This window comes from Hypanus sabinus, unplaced genomic scaffold (assembly GCF_030144855.1).
Source record: "Hypanus sabinus isolate sHypSab1 unplaced genomic scaffold, sHypSab1.hap1 scaffold_2004, whole genome shotgun sequence".
In the NCBI taxonomy this organism is placed as follows: domain Eukaryota; kingdom Metazoa; phylum Chordata; class Chondrichthyes; order Myliobatiformes; family Dasyatidae; genus Hypanus; species Hypanus sabinus.
Window position 1 is genome coordinate 7501 of NW_026780104.1, and position 7500 is coordinate 15000.

A 7500-nucleotide genomic window follows, 5' to 3' on the forward strand; every position below is an offset into this window, starting at 1 on the left:
CCGCATCGATCGGGGAACAGAGGTCTCCGCAGACGACACTCGCGAGGGCACCCGTGGCAGGCCGGTTCCCACACAAGTCTCCGTCACACAAAGTGCGTGCTCCCCTCCTAAAAGGCTTTTGGCTACCCGTCGGTCTGCCGGCCGTCGCCCACGGTTCCCGCTCAGACCCTGTCCGGAGCCCCTGGCGCGTCCTCGGACTTCCCGTCTGCCTTCACCTCGGTAAGCATTCAAAAGCCTTTCCTGTCTATAAATCACTGTAAGTCGGAGCTCGCCTGGCCTCCCGCTTACTGAGTCCGAAATAACCCCCGAAGGTTCACTTCGGCCTCCGCACTGTGTGTGTTGTGTTGTCTGTCTGTCTCGTGTGTCAACCGTACCACTGGAAATCCGTCTAAGTGCCTCTGGAAAACGTGTTCCCGAAAATCTCCGGGAACCCCGCCAATGCCCCCGTACAGAAATTGCATGTGTCAAGTCGGCGGGACGCCTGCCGGAAGTCCTGCCGGGCAGGTCGTACCTTGGCCCGGCCAGGCGGGGCAAATGCAACCTTCATAGCGCTCTCCGGGCCTAACTGGTTAACCGGCGCCGCGACTGACCGTACAACAATGACGTGTGTCAAACCGGCGGTAAGACGCCCGGAGCTCACGCCGGCCTCGTCGCACCTCGGGCCCGCCCGACGGGCTGGATCCGACCTTCACAGACTTCCGCCGTCAATTGGTTAACCGGCGCGGCGCCGGGAGCACGCGCCTCTGTCGGCGGTCGGCCCTCCGGTAGTGCCGCCGTGCATCGTCCGCTTCGGCCGGCAGCAGGGCCCCGAATCAGCCTTCATTCCGACTTCCGAGTTGGGACTTGGAATAATTTCGACTTCTGCCAAGGTCTCGGATCGGCGGTGGGACCTGCGGTAGTCCCACCGAAAATGCCGCCCCTCGGCCGGCACGACCCTCCGAATTCGTCCCCTCGCGTCTCCCCGCCGCGGGACTTTGTCAGAAAATCATTCGGGCAAGGTTTCGATTCGGCGGCCCGAGCACCGGTAGTCAGCCCGTATATGCTGCCCCTCGGTCGGCTTGGGCCTGCGGATACGTCCCGCTGACTGACTTCCGCCATTGGGAATTCGTCCGAAAATCCATACGGGCGACCTTGGGAAGCGTGCGGAAATACCGCCGCGCGGCCCGGGTTAACGAAGTGGGGAGGCCCGTAACGCCCGTCGACCACTCCTAAGTGGTCGAGAAAAACGCCTCCCCGTAAATCTCCGGAAACCCCGCCAATGCCCCCGTACAGAAATTGCATGTGTCAAAGGGGCGGCCGTATCTGACCCCGGCTGCCGAGCCTCTGGAACTCCTGCCCGGCTACGACCCTCAAATCCGACCCGCATCCAGACTTCCGGAGCGGACTCAGTTAACGAATTGCCACCGGGCAACTGGTTAACCGGCAGTTCTCGGACGGCTCGTTAGCCGTGCCGACCGACCCCCCCGGCCGTGCGGTGGAGCAAGACAACAGTCCCCGGGCGGGCAATCGAGTTCCCGACCGGGCCCTGGCAGATCGTTAACCGGCCCGACCGGGACAAGTCGTTAACCAACTTCGGCGTGACAAATGGTTAACCGGCCCGGCCGGGACAAGTCGTTAACCAACTTCGGCGTGACAAATGGTTAACCGGCCCGGCCGGGACAAGTCGTTAACCGACGTCGGCGTGACAAATGGTTAACCGGCCGGGCCGGGACAAGTCGTTAACCAGACCCGAGCCGGCACTTCGGTAACCGACCGGGTCCGGTGCTGTCATGCAGAACAGGACAGAGACTTGGGCAGCGGCCCGGCGCGGACAGTTCTTCCGTTCGCCGGCTCGGTGACAATTGGTTAACCGACCGGGCTCAGGCAAATCGTTAACCGACTTCGGCGTGACAAATGGTTAACCGGCCCGGCCGGGACAAGTCGTTAACCGACGTCGGCGTGACAAATGGTTAACCGGCCGGGCCGGGACAAGTCGTTAACCAGACCCGAGCCGGCACTTCGGTAACCGACCGGGTCCGGTGCTGTCATGCAGAACAGGACAGAGACTTGGGCAGCGGCCCGGCGCGGACAGTTCTTCCGTTCGCCGGCTCGGTGACAATTGGTTAACCGACCGGGCTCAGGCAAATCGTTAACCGACGTCGGCGAGACAAATGGTTAACCGGCTCGGCCGGGACAAGTCGTTAACCGACTTCGGCGAGACAAATGGTTAACCGGCTCGGCCGGGACAAGTCGTTAACCAACTTCGGCGTGACAAATGGTTAACCGGCCCGGCCGGGACAAGTCGTTAACCAGACCCCAGCCGGCACTGCGGTAACCGACCGGGTCCGGTGCTGACATGCAGAACAGGACAGAGACTTAGGCAGCGGCCCGGCGCGGACAGTTCTTCCGTTCGCCGGCTCGTGACAATTGGTTAACCGACCGGGCTCAGGCAAATCGTTAACCGACTTCGGCGAGACAAATGGTTAACCGGCCCGGCCGGGACAAGTCGTTAACCAGACCCGAGCCGGCACTGCGGTGACCGACCGGGACCGGTGCTGACATGCAGAACAGGACAAAGACTTAGGCAGCGGCCCGGCGCGGACAGTTCTTCCGTTCGCGCCGGCTCGTGACAATTGGTTAACCGGCCCGGCCGGGACAAGTCGTTAACCAACTTCGGCGTGACAAATGGTTAACCGGCCCGGCCGGGACAAGTCGTTAACCGACGTCGGCGTGACAAATGGTTAACCGGCCGGGCCGGGACAAGTCGTTAACCAGACCCGAGCCGGCACTTCGGTAACCGACCGGGTCCGGTGCTGTCATGCAGAACAGGACAGAGACTTGGGCAGCGGCCCGGCGCGGACAGTTCTTCCGTTCGCCGGCTCGGTGACAATTGGTTAACCGACCGGGCTCAGGCAAATCGTTAACCGACGTCGGCGAGACAAATGGTTAACCGGCTCGGCCGGGACAAGTCGTTAACCGACTTCGGCGTGACAAATGGTTAACCGGCCCGGCCGGGACAAGTCGTTAACCAGACCCCAGCCGGCACTGCGGTAACCGACCGGGTCCGGTGCTGACATGCAGAACAGGACAAAGACTTGGGCAGCGGCCCGGCGCGGACAGTTCTTCCGTTCGCCGGCTCGGTGACAATTGGTTAACCGACCGGGCTCAGGCAAATCGTTAACCGACGTCGGCGAGACAAATGGTTAACCGGCTCGGCCGGGACAAGTCGTTAACCGACTTCGGCGAGACAAATGGTTAACCGGCTCGGCCGGGACAAGTCGTTAACCAACTTCGGCGTGACAAATGGTTAACCGGCCCGGCCGGGACAAGTCGTTAACCAGACCCCAGCCGGCACTGCGGTAACCGACCGGGTCCGGTGCTGACATGCAGAACAGGACAGAGACTTAGGCAGCGGCCCGGCGCGGACAGTTCTTCCGTTCGCCGGCTCGTGACAATTGGTTAACCGACCGGGCTCAGGCAAATCGTTAACCGACTTCGGCGAGACAAATGGTTAACCGGCCCGGCCGGGACAAGTCGTTAACCAGACCCGAGCCGGCACTGCGGTGACCGACCGGGACCGGTGCTGACATGCAGAACAGGACAAAGACTTAGGCAGCGGCCCTGCGCGGACAGTTCTTCCGTTCGCGCCGGCTCGTGACAATTGGTTAACCGGCCCGGCTGGGACAAATCGTTAACCGACGTCGGCGAGACAAATGGTTAACCGGCTCGGCCGGGACAAGTCGTTAACCGACTTCGGCGTGACAAATGGTTAACCGGCCCGGCCGGGACAAGTCGTTAACCAGACCCCAGCCGGCACTGCGGTAACCGACCGGGTCCGGTGCTGACATGCAGAACAGGACAGAGACTTAGGCAGCGGCCCGGCGCGGACAGTTCTTCCGTTCGCCGGCTCGTGACAATTGGTTAACCGACCGGGCTCAGGCAAATCGTTAACCGACTTCGGCGAGACAAATAGTTAACCGGCCCGGCCGGGACAAGTCGTTAACCAGACCCGAGCCGGCACTGCGGTGACCGACCGGGACCGGTGCTGACATGCAGAACAGGACAAAGACTTAGGCAGCGGCCCGGCGCGGACAGTTCTTCCGTTCGCGCCGGCTCGTGACAATTGGTTAACCGGCCCGGCTGGGACAAATCGTTAACCGACGTCGGCGAGACAAATGGTTAACCGGCTCGGCCGGGACAAGTCGTTAACCGACTTCGGCGTGACAAATGGTTAACCGGCCCGGCCGGGACAAGTCGTTAACCAGACCCCAGCCGGCACTGCGGTAACCGACCGGGTCCGGTGCTGACATGCAGAACAGGACAGAGACTTAGGCAGCGGCCCGGCGCGGACAGTTCTTCCGTTCGCCGGCTCGTGACAATTGGTTAACCGACCGGGCTCAGGCAAATCGTTAACCGACTTCGGCGAGACAAATGGTTAACCGGCTCGGCCGGGACAAGTCGTTAACCAACTTCGGCGTGACAAATGGTTAACCGGCCCGGCCGGGACAAGTCGTTAACCAGACCCCAGCCGGCACTGCGGTAACCGACCGGGTCCGGTGCTGACATGCAGAACAGGACAGAGACTTAGGCAGCGGCCCGGCGCGGACAGTTCTTCCGTTCGCCGGCTCGTGACAATTGGTTAACCGACCGGGCTCAGGCAAATCGTTAACCGACTTCGGCGAGACAAATGGTTAACCGGCCCGGCCGGGACAAGTCGTTAACCAGACCCGAGCCGGCACTGCGGTGACCGACCGGGACCGGTGCTGACATGCAGAACAGGACAAAGACTTAGGCAGCGGCCCGGCGCGGACAGTTCTTCCGTTCGCGCCGGCTCGTGACAATTGGTTAACCGGCCCGGCTGGGACAAATCGTTAACCGACGTCGGCGAGACAAATGGTTAACCGGCTCGGCCGGGACAAGTCGTTAACCAACTTCGGCGTGACAAATGGTTAACCGGCCCGGCCGGGACAAGTCGTTAACCAGACCCCAGCAGGCACTGCGGTAACCGACCGGGTCCGGTGCTGACGGGCAGAACAGGACAAAGACTTAGGCAGCAGCCCGGCGCGAACAGTTCTTCCGTTCCCCGGCTCGTGACGATTGGTTAACCGACCTCCGGTCCACCCTCCGAAAGTGCCGCCCCTCGGTCCGAACGTCGCTCCCAACACGTCCCCCGGCTGCTCCCCGCCGCGGGACCTTGTAGGTTTTGAATTCGGCGGAAGCCGTAGTTTTGGCCGAGCGCCATAACACGAGCCCTAGCCCCAGCCCAAGCCCTAACCCATATCCTAGCCCTAGCCCTAACCCTAACCCTAACCCCAGCCGTAACCCTAACGCAAGGCCCTAACCCTAACGCTAACCCTAACCCCCGCCCTAACCCTAAACCTAACCCCAGCCCTAACCCTGAACCTAACCCTAACCCTAGACCTAACCCCAGCCCTAACCCTAGCCCTGGCCCTAACCCTAACCCTAAACCTGGCCCGAACCCAATCCCCGGGCGGGCAATCGGTTTGCCCGACCGGGCCATGGCAAATCGTTAACCAACGTCGGCGAGACAAATCGTTAACCAACGCCGGCGAGACAAATCGTTAACCAGCCCGGCCGGGACAAGTCGTTAACCAACCCTAATGCGGCGGGACTTGGAATAATTCCGACGTCTGCCGAGGACTGCGATGGGCGGTGCGACCTCCTGTAGTCCCGACGGAGGAGCCGCCCCTCGGCCGGCACGGCCCTCCGAAGACGTCCCCTCGCGGCCACCCGCCGAGGTATGACGCGTGCGGACCTGCCAGGAGCACAACCCAAACCTTAAAACTAACCCTGGCCATAGCACGAGCCCTAGCCCCAGCCCAAGCCCCAACCCATATCCTAGGCCTAGCCCTGACCCTAGCCCCAACCCTAGCCCTAACCCCAGCCCTAACCCTAAAGCTAACCCCCGCCCTAACCCGAGCCCTAGCCCCAACCCGAACGCTAAACCTAACCCTAACCCCAACCCCAACCCTAGCCCTAACCCCAGCCCTAACCCTAAAGCTAACCCCCGCCCTCACCCGAGCCCTAGCCCCAACCCGAACGCTAACCCTAACCCTAACCCCAACCCCAACCCTAACCCTAACCCTAACCCTAGCCCCAGCCCAAGCCCCAACCCATATCCTAGCCCTAGCCCTGACCCTAGCCCGAACCCTAACCCTAACCCTAACCCCAGCCCTAACCCTAAAGCTAACCCCAACCCTAACCCTAACCCTAGCCCCAACCCTAACGCTCACCCTAACCCCAGCCCTAACCCTAATCCTAACCCCAGCTCTAAGCCTAAGCCCCGCCCTAACCCGAGCCCTAACCCCAACCACAACCCTAACCCTAACCCTAACCCTAGCCCGAACCCAATCCCCGGGCGGGCAATCGGGTTGCCCGCCCGGGCCCTGGCAAATCGTTAACCAACGTCGGCGAGACAAGTCTTTAACCAGCCCGGCCGGGACAAGTCGTTAACCAACGTCGGCGAGACAAGTCGTTAACCAGCCCGGCCGGGACAAGTCGTTAACCAGCCCGGCCGGGACAAGTCGTTAACCAACCCTAATGCGGCGGGACTTGGAATAATTTCGACGTCTGCCGAGGACTGCGATGGGCGGTGCGATCTCCTGTAGTCCCGACGGAGGAGCCGCCCCTCGGCCGGCACGGCCCTCCGAAGACGTCCCCTCGCGGCCACCCGCCGAGGTATGACGCGTGCGGACCTGCCAGGAGCACAACCCAAACCTTAAAACTAACCCTGGCTATAGCACGAGCCCTAGCCCCAGCCCAAGCCCCAACCCATATCCTAGGCATAGCCCTGACCCTAGACCCAACCCTAGCCCTAACCCCAGCCCTAACCCTAAAGCTAACCCCCGCCCTAACCCGAGCCCTAGCCCCAACCCGAACGCTAACCCTAACCCTAACACCAACCCCAACCCTAGCCCTAACCCCAGCCCTAACCCTAAAGCTAACCCCCGCCCTCACCCGAGCCCTAGCCCCAACCCGAACGCTAACCCTAACCCTAACCCCAACCCCAACCCTAACCCTAACCCTAACCCTAGCCCCAGCCCAAGCCCCAACCCATATCCTAGCCCTAGCCCTGACCCTAGCCCCAACCCTAACGCTAACCCTAACCCCAGCCCTAACCCTAACGCTAACCCTAATCCTAACCCCAGCTCTAAGCCTAACCCCCGCCCTAACCCGAGCCCTAACCCCAACCCCGACCCTAACCCTAACCCTGACCCTAACCCTAACCCTAACCCTAACCCTGACCCTAACCCTAACCCTAACCCTAACCCTAACCCTAACCCTAACCCTAGCCCGAACCCAATCCCCGGGCGGGCAATCGGGTTGCCCGACCGGGCCCTGGCAAATCGTTAACCAACGTCGGCGAGACAAGTCGTTAACCAGCCCGGCCGGGACAAGTCGTTAACCAGCCCGGCCGGGACAAGTCGTTAACCAACGTCGGCGAGACAAGTCGTTAACCAGCCCGGCCGGGACAAGTCGTTAACCAACCCTAATGCGGCG